Source organism: Pararge aegeria, chromosome 6 (assembly GCF_905163445.1).
Source record: "Pararge aegeria chromosome 6, ilParAegt1.1, whole genome shotgun sequence".
NCBI classification, from domain to species: domain Eukaryota; kingdom Metazoa; phylum Arthropoda; class Insecta; order Lepidoptera; family Nymphalidae; genus Pararge; species Pararge aegeria.
Genome location: NC_053185.1, coordinates 8,171,072 through 8,183,762, shown reverse-complemented (window position 1 = coordinate 8,183,762; position 12,691 = coordinate 8,171,072). Strand labels below are relative to the sequence as shown.

The following is a 12,691-nucleotide window of genomic DNA, read 5'->3' as shown; positions in this document are numbered from 1 at the left end:
TTTATTCAATAAATTTAATTCCTTCCGTCAAGTTGGCAGTACAGGGCAACAACGAGCGCCCGATTTGTGTTCTTTTAACGTATAGGTATTCATTTATTTTTTGTAATATTTGTGAATGATTTTTTTAATATACAGACAACTCCAGATAGTTTACATTTAATTAAATACCAAAAGATCTTCACAATAATATATAATAATAAATATATTACGACAACGCACACATTGCCATCTAGCCCCAAATTAAGCGTAGCTTGTGTTTTGGGTGATGAATATTTTTATAAATAATATACATAAATACTTACAATATACATATAAACACCCAGACACTAAAAAACATTCATGCTTTGATGAGCATGAATGTTTTTGAGCTGGAAAACAAACGGCCTTGGACTCAGAAAGCAGGGTCGCTGCAAACTGCGCCAATCGGCCGTCAACGATGTTATTGACCGTTTATAGAAATATTAACTCCGATAAGGTTTGATTTCTCTCTCTTTTATCATTAAATTGTACAAATTGCCAAATTGTACGTTCTACCTTATTGTGCTGTTGTATTTGTATCTCTGTAAATTTTCTCTGTGGTGTACAATAAAAGTGTATTCATTCATTCATTCATTCATTAAATATATTTCATATCAATCTCCTTCTGACCACGTTTTTGGTTTTTAAATAAAGAAATACGACTAATTTTCAAATGAAAGAAGAATCCTTCCAAATTTGTCAATAGATACAGGGAAAATATGTACACGTTCGTCTTATGGTTGAAAATAGAAAGGAATAAAGCTTCGAATTTATAACGTTTTCCTTTTCAGAAGTCGGTTGATGTAATAAAACACGAAACCAAAATAAAATAAATGTACTGCAGTAATGCAATATCAAGTACACGATAGCAGCATATTAAATCAATGTGTAGTACTGTTATAAAATATTAAACTGAAATCCACATACAAATAATATATTAATCAGCATTATTGTGGAATATTTGACAAAGGTTGTCAACAAATTAATAATTCCAAACAAGATTATTGTTTGTTCAATCAAATTGATGTTTGCTGAAAGTAAAGGTGTATTTAAATTACGATCGAGTACGTAGCTCATAGTGTAGCTACCTATATATATATATATATATATAACTTAATTTTTAACACTAAAAACTTTATAGTTAATTTCACACAATATACCCCGACGAGCTGTGTCGCATTAGCCACCCGCGGCTTAGTTCTTTTTCGCTTAGCGTTTATTTCTGACAATTTTTTGCATTGGATTGGCATAGCGTGACGTTAATAACCTTCCGCAGGAATTGGTTAACGAATGCAATTTTTTTTTTAAATACAACTGGTAGGTATATTGATCCATCGATAATCGTGTTCCAACAAACATTAATCAAACTCTTCAAATTTATTTTTAGTGTAGATATATAATTATAGTTTTTTTTTTGTTCCACTACAGGTTATCACATTAAATATATTTCGTTTCAATCTCCGTCTCAGACCCGGAGTTTTTTGGTTTTCAAATATAGAAATAAGACTCGATTCGAATAAAAGAAGAATCGCGAATCCCTGAAAATTTTTCAAAAGATTTAGAGAAGATACACGTTCATCCATATGATTGAAAATAGAAAGGAATAAAGATTCGAATTGATAATCTTTTCCTTTTCAGAAGTCGATTGATGTAGGACTGTAATAAAACACGAAAGTAAAATAAATATATATGTAGCCCGCAGACGCAGACGAAGTCGCGGGCAACAACTAGTAAATAATAAATAAATATATATCGACAATACACACATCGCCATCTAGCCCCAAAGTAAGCGTAGCTTGTGTTATGGGTACTAAGATGACTGATGATTATTTTTTATGAATAATATACATAAATACTTAGAATATACATATAAACACCCAGACACTGAAAAACATTCATGCTCATCACACAAACATTTTCCAGTAGTGGAAATCGAACCCACGGCCTTGGGCTTAGAAAGCAGGGTCGCAGCAAACTGCGCCAATAGGCCGTCAAACAATATGGCCGTGAAACATATATCAATATTGAATATACGCGATTCACTGCGGTAGCTTCTCAGACTTTTTTACCTAGTTCCACCTACACTTTCTCCACTTCTTCCTAACTATTCCTAATTTTGTAAAGTTACTTTATTTCAGTACATTTTTACTCCACACACGTAATTTTAGTACGTGGCACGTATGTACAATCCGCCGAGGTCAGGCTCTGCCATACTTGACGCATGTAAAAGTGCCACTTCACTTAGCCACTACGCTTAAATAAATTGACGCCTGTTAGTAACATTACTTGAAAGCTCGTACGGTAACGCCGTCGACTAGACTACATAATTAGTTGAATACCTAATTAGTTACTTGAATATGCTTCGCGTTTACGCCGCGCTGTAGTAGATTTTGATAAAATTATTAGCTATATGACGTCGAATTTAAATACCGTGGAATCCTTGTTACGACGTTTTAAGGTTTTATTGTCATTAATTCAAAAAGTCCTAGAAGTCCTTTCCACCTGAATTTAAAAGATCGAATTATTAACATTCGCCGTAGATATCTACTTTACCTTAAAAATAATGTATAAACTAAGACGCCTTAAATTATGTCTGATCAAGATTCAAACTTTGGACTTTTTGGTCACGGGTATTATTCGTAGAACGAATAGTTTAGCCAGGCGAATATATGGAAAAATATGAAAGCTACAAGGAAATTGAACTAAGGTAAATACGTTAAGAAAAATATCTTCCCAATATAAAACCTCTAACCTAACAGTACAATGCCAAAGGAAATAGGCTCTTACCTCCCCTAATAGGTAATATTTCCGCTCATTTACACTTCATACAGGTAATAGCCATAAGTATCACGTGAACCTTTGCCCAGGTCAGCTCTGCCAGATGGCACAACACCTGAAATTTCACATAAGTACATGTAAATTGAATTATTTTATCGTTTAACTGATTTTTATACGAGTAGGTACTATTCTTTATTCTCAATAGTGAGACCTTGACTGCAATCTCAGCTGATGGTACGCGACATTAATCTCTTAATGGCACGTCTTTGTCGGTAAGGTGCTAACTAGCCATAGGACTTAGGCATTTACCAGATCACCACAGAAAAAAAATCTAAAGTCTCGAATTGCCAGTGTCGGCGATCAAACCTGAGCCCACTTATTAGACCACAGTGCTCATGACGGCACCAGGGAGTTCGTCAAAAGTGGTCTATTGCTATGAGCTGGGGTTCGAAGATTGGAATAAAGACACGGAAGCTCGAAACTGGTACTTTCGTAGGTACCTTTAACTCTGCGACTCTTAGAGACAGTCTCTACATTGTTCAGGTTCAGTTCCACTAATCACGACTTTCTTTAATTTTTTTTTTGTTTTCCACTACACTTTGAAGATCAAATTATTTTGGTACATTCTCTGAGTTTTCTAAACAAATCTGAAAGATCGTCCATCTCACTCTCGTACTCATAGAATTGCTGTTCTTTACTCTTCTGAATTCGGCATTTCTAACACTTAGGTAACCTTCAAGTAAGTCTAGAATGTTGTTAGCCTTATGATTTCATAACCATACTATACTATATAGTTCTACTTGCGAATACTGAGGTCGTAATCCCTTTTAACATTTTAAACATAAAATTTATGCTTGTAAAAAAAGACAAACAAGTAAACGCATTTATTGTAGTAAGATTTTTGGAATAAGAAGCAATTTGGCATTACATTGTGTTTTGCTTGCAAGTCATAAAATAATGGCAGAAATGTCATTGTGAGCCATAAACTGTATCTGCGTTTTTTGCTTCGCTCCTTTGCTAATAAAAACCAACTAACATACACACTTTGCATTTAAGATGTGTAGTGTAAAATCGAGGTAAAACCCCTTATTCGCGCAACAACCGTACAAAAGACCAACATTATTTTTTGAAAGAATCTGATTAGAGAACCAAAGAGTGGCACAAACGTGGACGAAACTGCTAAACAGCGCTAGTTTATACAAGTAGATTCTATTCTATAGAATAGAAAAACTTTATTGCAACTCAACACAATAGGAAAAACAGTAATAGTACTTAGTGGTGCAAAGAAGGCCTTATCACTAAAAGTGATATTTTAAACATACATACTACATTTACATTATAACTACAAAAATGCCGGTATTAATGTATATGTACTAGAAAAGATATTTATTATATATATTTATGCTAATATAAACTTACATAATACTGTAGTTCAACATATACACACATTTCATAAATACTGCTTTGTTTGCTGAAAAAAAGATTTAGTGTACCATGATGACATCAAACTCAGATTTGGTAAGGAAGCGTGTGTAAATGTAAAACAAATATTCATTGAGATTTCAAGCATCGCCTTCTGGATATGTATTTCCTCTTAACTTGCAATATACTTAAGCGGAATGGGACTTTATCTCTCAAAGACAATTTTTCGGCTCATTTCCACTCTAAACACGTAATAAAGGAACGTATAACGTGCATCAGCAACCGAGGCCAGGCTTTGCCAGATGGCACGACGCCTGTTAAAACCGCTATTTAACGGATGAACGTAATTGACACCTTTTCATGTTAATCCACTGGTTTTATCACAGTCTTTCTATATCGATTAGAGGTTTACTTGATATCCCATGAAGCAAGATCTTTACAGGCTTGTTACGTGCTCTGTAAAGATCTTGTTTCCGTTTTACCCACATCTTTTAATATGGGTGCAGTGGTCTCCACATTACCAAACTAGATGGCGCCACGAAGATACTGCATCGCGCTAACGAAGTAATCACAAAAAATTACCATATATGTAACTTCCAAAGATAAATGTTCAGACCACGAGCACGATCACGTTCGTTCGAAGTAAAATCTTCCTATTATTACGGTCGAGCACACATGGGTGTTTTAAAATTAACAATAACTGGTATCTTCTTGGCCAGCACGCGCACGCGCAACAGTGTATACATTGTAACCCTTTCGCTTGAAACGTGAGAGCCACACAATTTTTCAAAAAAAAAAAATCTGAATCGGTCCATCCATTCGGGAAACACGATGCCACACACACACACATACACGTCAAACTTATAACACCCGGTCGTTTTTGCGTCGGGGGTTAATAAAACGTTAATTAACAGTTATGTGAATGTTAATATCGATTAATAATAAACGATTTAGTTAACAATGAATTATTCTTATCTAGGATATTTAAGTGTCCTAGGTGCACTGTAAGATGTCATACCGTGCCTGAAGCAGTTGCGATAAGAGCAACTTTATCCGGGATAATTCTGATTGAACTAATGAGAAAACTTGTACCACTCGGAACGACGAGAACGCTCTTACATTTGCATTAATTTAATTAAATTAATTTTCATATTAAAGCACTGGGAAAGGAGAAAATTGTAAATAATACTAACTTTAACTAACTAACTAAATCTGTACTGGTATCGATAAACTTTGAATATTGGATAAAATCAGGCGTACCTTTGCGGAATTCCATAAGAATAGTTATTAACAATTATTTACTGTAAAGTCAACATCTCCTGAGGGTGCTCCGTTGTCGGATCGAAATAAATAAGCCGCAATAACGCCTTTAATGACAAAAAACGTTTGTTTAAAATTAAAATTATCATGTAATATATATAATATAATATATGTAATCCTTACAAAAAAGTCATTTTATTATCCAATCTTATGTAGATACAATTTTCGCTTTACAGTATGTTATTTGGTCGCTGTTGTTGGTTTTTTGGGAGATAATGAAATATTATATTATGGGACGTTCGGGAGGGCTTTACTGTATAAGGAAATTTCAGTTATATTTACTCACTATAGTCGCAATAAAGTTTGGCCACCGGATTGGTTCTCTATATGAGTTATTTGATAAAAAATTCTTACTCAGTAGCTTTTTGTGACAGCTATTACGGGGAAGTACTACCGCTATGCTTATTTCTGTCGCGAAGCAACATTGTTGCATTGTGTGTGTGGGTCTAAAGTGCGTAGTTGTAATTTCAGGCATATGAAGAAATCAACGTCTCAGATCGGTGGTTACAGGGCGGCACGTTGCTGGACGTGTTACTTGCACAATTGCGATGGCTATTTACTTCTCCTTGGTTCGACTTTTTATATATATTGTATAAAACAAATTTTATATATATATTTTGTATATAACAAAATCAGCTTCATTATCATCATGATCATCATTCTCAAGCTATTAATGACCCATTCCAGCAGTCGTTTAAAATAATGTTATTTAATTTCGGAGTCATAAACTTATAATTTGCACTGTATGTATTATATATATATATATATATATTATATATATATATATATATATATTGTATATAAATATTTATATTGTATGTATTTATTTCTATATTATTTGTAGTTGTATTAGCTATATGTGTATTATTGTTGTATGTAGTTTATGTTATGACATATTTTTAAAATTGCACTATCCCGTTTTCATAATAATTTTCTTCTTTCATTAAGGTTTGTCTGGAGGAGATTGCTTAAAGCGATAAGACCGCCTTTGCGCATTTTTATTTTTCTAGTATTTATGTTTTCAATATATGTTATCTTTATACCTCAATTGTGTGCAATAAAGAATTTATCTATCTATCTATCCAGCAGTGGTCATATAGGCAGAGACCTCCTTTTGTTTGAAGGGCAAGTTGCTTTACTGAGATACATAAACCAAATGTATATCATATTGTTTCTCGTTTGTAATCGCACCAATTTAGTGTGCCCTTCGGCAGCCTCCGGTTTCTGTAGCTCGAAAGCGTACTGTCTGTTGGGCTTATCCATCGCTTACTCGCTAGTGTGATTGCAGTTTAATTGATGGTCTTAGGCTTTCTATTCGTAGGAGAGAGGGATTAATAGCTTAGAGTAAGAACTCTTTAAAGAATCTGAATCATCATCAACGTCCACTGCTGGACTAAAGGCCTCTCCCAACTGGAGGATTTGCCCATAATCACCACTCTGGGCAGGCGGGTTGGTGATCGTATTAGACGGTAGTAGTAGCAAAGAGAACGCTGCTGCCCGCTCTCCGTTATATCCCCTTAATCGCCTCGTACGACGCAGGAAGATGAGATGGTGACAACTGTATTCTGGTCGGCCACCACCACTCGGCTAAACGAAGCTGAATGAAAAAGAAAAATCACAAACCAGCGTATTCAATTTGGCGGCCTTATTACTACATATCAATCTTTTCTAGGCAACCACTGGCGTTAAATATACATTATCAAAGGCATTGTACGGCGATTTTTAACGTCCTCTCTGAACAGCAGCATAATTTTTCTAACTCTGCTACTAAGAATTTCATAACAGAAAAACCCAAATACTTCGTTCATTACAAAGCAATAATACTAATCGGTCAACTCTTTATCAAACCCAGGTTAACTTTAGTCAAAAATGCTAGCAAATAGATTAATAAAACAGCGCTCTTAAACGCGAGGAATATAAATAAACTATGACTTCGTATATGCCACTAAGGATATCCGAGAATTATGTCGGCGTAGCACTTATAATCACAAAAAAAACCATGAAAACTTCCATCACTTCCACTATCCTTTTTTAAAAAACCTCGACCCATGGCGTCGTCTTACTTACCTGCACTAGTAATCCATTTGCACAACATTTCTGATGTGGTTTTGAAGCTTCCTAAAGAATTCTGCTATTAAATGAACAAAAGATTTTTAAATTTCGACTGGCAGTACAAGAGATTAGCGCATTTCAGCAAAAAAACCCACTCACTAGCTTTATTAATATACATAGATACATCAAAAGTCCAAGGAAGGAAGGAAGGAAGCCCAATGTTTCTCTTTCCGCAAGAAAAATTATATTACGTGAAAAATTATGCTACATGCTTTTAAAAAACAACGGTACAAACGGTTCCTAGTACCTACCTATCAAGAACGAGCAGCTTAAGCAAATTACTGTCGAAGTGCGAGAACTACAATATGACTACCCCACCGGTAGGTATTCATATTTTTTTAAATAAAAATTTAGTTTTAGAATACAGTTCAGAAACTAATTGAAAAAGTTGGATCACCTGAGACATTTAAATTATTTTAATAAAGCACATTAATTTTCTTCATACACAACGTATAGCGGAGAGGAATAATTAAAAATTTTATAATTACGCTGAGAATAATAAGAAAACTTTTGTATGCGAGCTTTAAAATCATAAAAGTTAGTTGTTATCAAAACAGAGAGATGCCGAACGAACAATATTTTTGGAATTTTCACACGCTGGAATAACCTTTCATATTTATACTAAGTAGAAATCGTATGTTTTAAAATTTAGAGTGCTGTAATAATTTTTTTATAATTTAGGTAAAGGTTCACTGAAGCAAGCCATGTCTATATCTCTTTTGTATATCTTTTTTTGTCTATCTTTATAGAAAAAAAAACTACTAATATAACTAACCGATAGAATCAATTATCTTCGACAGCCCTACAGCACAAAGTGACAGACGCAGTAAAAAATCTGCGCGCTACACCTCTTCCTCTACTTACACCTCTTTTGTATGCGCAGACCTAGTGAGGGGTTTGATGCTGTCCACTTAGGAATTCTGTCCTCTCTCTCCAATCAAATCCATCAGATCTAGACGAAATGTGAGCAAAACTTAAATGATTTTACAACCTATCCAGTCCAAAAAGAAGTATGTATAGGTATCACGTGTATGTGAGTTATGGTGTGAAATCGTCAATAACTTTCACCGCATCTCCCAAAGGAAATGTGCTGAATTTCGTGATAAAAGTATCCTATGTCCTATCTCGGAGTTATCATTTACTGGAATCATGCAAAGTTTCATTTGAATTCATTCAATACTTTCAGCGTGATGCGTAGCCAAGATAAGATATCGTCAATGTACAGAATTCGTTTAGATTAGCCCACCAACCCTTATTGTAGCTTCGTGGTGGGTTCCTCCACGCACGAAAACCATCTCTCGTACTCCATGCCCAAAGGTAGGACACTGTTAGACCATGGATGTATTAAGATTAATAATTTTCGAGCATTAACGATAGTCCCGACGGAGTTACCTATGGCATCGCGCATTTTATATTTAAGCACCTGACTTTTGAAGTGCCGGTGCCGCCTCTTAAAATAACGAAGGACCATGGTACCGCTTTCTATCAATTCGCTAGTTATTAACAGTAAAGTATTTCTTCCATTGGTGTCTATTAAACTATCCCACAAAAGGTTCCACGTCCACGGCCTTCTTATTATGAAAATTCTTTTATACTCTTTAACACTATTTTAAACACTTCGTGGAATCGTTAACGGAGGCAGTCCCTCATTAAATACATTTAATTTCAGGGTCAAACGAGCAACGATATCTCGCCCCTTAAAGTAGAAAACATAACGAAACGTTGCTATTCTTTTGTTTTTGTTGAATTTAATGCAGCGAGGGTGTAAGTGGCAGATATATAAACGAGATAAAGGGTATGAGGGGGAAAGCGAACGAAACGGTGGTATGTTATTCTTCCAACCCTCGGGAACAGCATTGTTTGCTGCATAAAAGTTACTTTTTGTACCATTTGCAAAATGAGTCCGAAATTGCATGATGATCGACTGAGAAGTTAAGATGTGGAAGCGTAATGAACTAGCAAAGTCAATTTCGTATTCGATAGGTTGAGGATTAATGTTAGACGTGGCGCACCAGATAGCCATTTGCCTAGATATCGCTTTTAGTAATTTTGTCTAAGTCGATAAAGATATAATATAGTTGAAAGACACAACTGCAGGCAATCCCATCCGACTACAGATGGGTTTATTATGTAAATTCTCCGTATCAGACGTACAGATAAATGACGGTTACACGTAAATTATACGCGCACGTCCTTTGCGTAAAAAGCTTTGACGCTGATCTAGATTTGAGCTATTACTATTCAACCACTTCGTGACCGTGTTCTTGCTGAAATACGGCTTTTATGTTTACCGTGACTGTCGTATTATTTTTATCAGTAGCTTCTTAGGATGATAAACCAAAATATACTTAGTTATTTGATAAAACCTTTTTGTTCGTCTAGTTGTTAGCATAACCAACTTCGAATCACAAGTGTGGGTTTGATTTCGGGTGAAGGAAAAATTGCTGGGTACTAAAAAGAAGTTAGTATTGTTTTGCCTTGCCCTATGGCTAGAGGCTAGAAGAGCACGTAGAGTCGTCGATACCGGGTTACGATATAAACATGTGGTAGTAATCGTCATAGATCACCAATCTAGATTAGAGAATATTGAAGGATCTAAGAAATAATTCTCTTATAAGCGAGTGGCCTGCCCAGCAATAGAACTTCGTACACAAATTGAATTTTTCATTGAATATAGGTGGAAAAAGGTAACTTGATAAGTGACATAATTTCTCAAAGGTCGCAGCAGCTATTTGTATTCAAATTAGTTTTTAATACGATTCTTAGAAATGTTAGAATACGCAAATATAACAATTTAATCTTTTCAAGGAATAATCTTTTTACTAAAAGCCGTTTAGTTTCGCTATTCAAAAATAAGCCTATTGGAAAATCCAATTTGTTTCATAAGCATAACGTGAAGATAAGGAAAATTTGTGGCTATAACATTTCATAACTCAACTTATTTGTACGCCGACGCTAAGAGTTCCCTCCAAAGCGGGCGTTGGGATTCAAATCGCGTTATCCGGAATGGCAACACCGACGTCGGGCAGGCAATACAGGGTGTTACTCCTGTTCTAGTGCCGAGTACGGCGTGTTTATTCTGCCTCGGCCGCGTATATCGACCGCCCGGCGCGCGCCGCTTCAGTCATCGTCGTTCCTTCGACCGCGCCGCGCGGCCTCCGCACCTCTGACAGCCGCCTCGACAACCTCACTGATTCTACACAACTAAACGCAAAAAAAATACATACATCCTGTATCTATAAATGCGATTGTATAGGGCGCAATAGGAATAACTAACTCATGTACATAGTGCGTCCGGACACAGAAAACGCGTGTGTAAGATCAAAATAAAAAAACATTGTTGTGTCATGTGAATCTGTGTTGATCCAGAGGCTATATTCGGCGGCTGTCTATAAGGTAAGGTATTCCGTTTCACCATAGTATGCAGATATATGCACGTTATGAAATTCGAAGGCCATAGATGAACCTTGAAAGTTGTGGCGCACAGGATGTCAAGTCATAGCATGTAGTAAACACTTCGTAAGAACGCTACAACGTTTCGATAAGCGATCGTATCGCTTTTTTAGGTTCTGTTTACGAAATGGGTTAATGTTAGGTCAACTGAAAAATTGTAAGCGTCAAGGTTAAAAGTGGCGTGTAGGCCCTTTGCGGTTGAATGAACGTGGAGTTCTTAATTTATTTTATATTCATAAGTTAAATATTGCGTAATGAATTTTATGCAACAAAATAATACCTACTACATAGCATACTTATATCAATAAATAGTACTGTAGAAATAAGATACTTTACATGCGAACTCTACGAAGGGCTACACCGTAGACACTCATGGCAATTGGTATCAAATTCGCGCGTATCTCACGTCTACGCGGGAGAAATCTAAAGCATGTTCGCTTCAAATTAATTTCCACCATTAATATTTTTAGATTGGGTTACGCTGTAAATTAAAAAGTAGTGGTGCTCGAATTCAAATTCCATGTTAACTTCAAATATATTTTCTTCTAAGATACTACATCTTTACGATTCTTGCTGAATATAATAATAAAATAATCACAGGATTCTATAATATCATGCGTTTAAATTATAAATGGAAATATATTAAGCAAAGTACGTGTAAATCTTTTCGAGAATAAAACTACATTAAACCTTATGCATACCATAATAATTCCGATAAGATATAGAAGCCTTTTAAATTTAAAAAGGATATGGAGAACGCTTTGAAAGTTAGTTCCGCATATTTAACAAAGACGTTAAGATACAAAGATTATGTTATTTGGGTTTGGTGAGTGTATATTTTTGAGACTTTTTAAATCTTATTTAGCTTCATCATTTTATTAGTAGCTTACTTTTGGTTTCAAGCATTTTCTCTCATAAGAGAGTAAGATATATAGAGCTTTAGACCCAGCCCGCTGCCCTAAGACCCAACATGCTTTTTGAAGCACGAAAAAAGGTATGTCTAAAGCTATACACCGTCCAATGACGGCCGATTGGCGCAGTTTGCAGCGACCCTGCTTTCTGAGTCCAAGGCCGTGGGTTCGATTCCCACAACTGGAAAATGTTTGTGTGATGAGCATGAATGTTTTTCAGTGTCTGGGTGTTTATATATATATTTTAAAGTATTTATGTATATTATTCATAAAAATATTCATCAGTCATCTTAGTACCCATAACACAAGCTACGCTTACTTTGGGGCTAGGTGGCGATATGTGTATTGTCGTAGTATATTTATTTATTTATTTATTTATTTAATTAACAACTAGGATTAAACTTGAATATAATATTTCATCATTATTAATCTAATAATAATAATGTATCACTCCTGAACGCAGGCATCCAGCCGACGTTGTCCAGCCCTCGATATAAAAATAAATACTGGAATGTTCACCAAATGCTTGGTTCAATAATGCTACCTGCACATACAATATTTTCATCTATATAGGTCCAGCCGTTAGTTTTCATTTTAACTAAGCAACATCTTTGGACTCAAGCAGAGAAGTTAAGATTTTAAACACTACCCTGAAAACAATTTGCACGACAATTTGG

At 35.3% G+C, this 12,691-nt stretch overlaps 1 protein-coding gene across 1 annotated transcript in view; it reads left to right on the top strand.

The window, feature by feature from the left end:
- Nucleotides 1-10,805: 10,805 nt before the first annotated feature.
- LOC120624574 (heparan sulfate glucosamine 3-O-sulfotransferase 1) overlaps nucleotides 10,806-12,691 on the top strand; it is a 50,671-nt gene continuing 48,785 nt past the window's right edge. The window contains exon 1 of the mRNA XM_039891208.1: nucleotides 10,806-11,046. The gene's annotated coding sequence lies outside the window, so the exon portion shown is untranslated. The remainder of the gene's footprint in view (nucleotides 11,047-12,691) is intronic.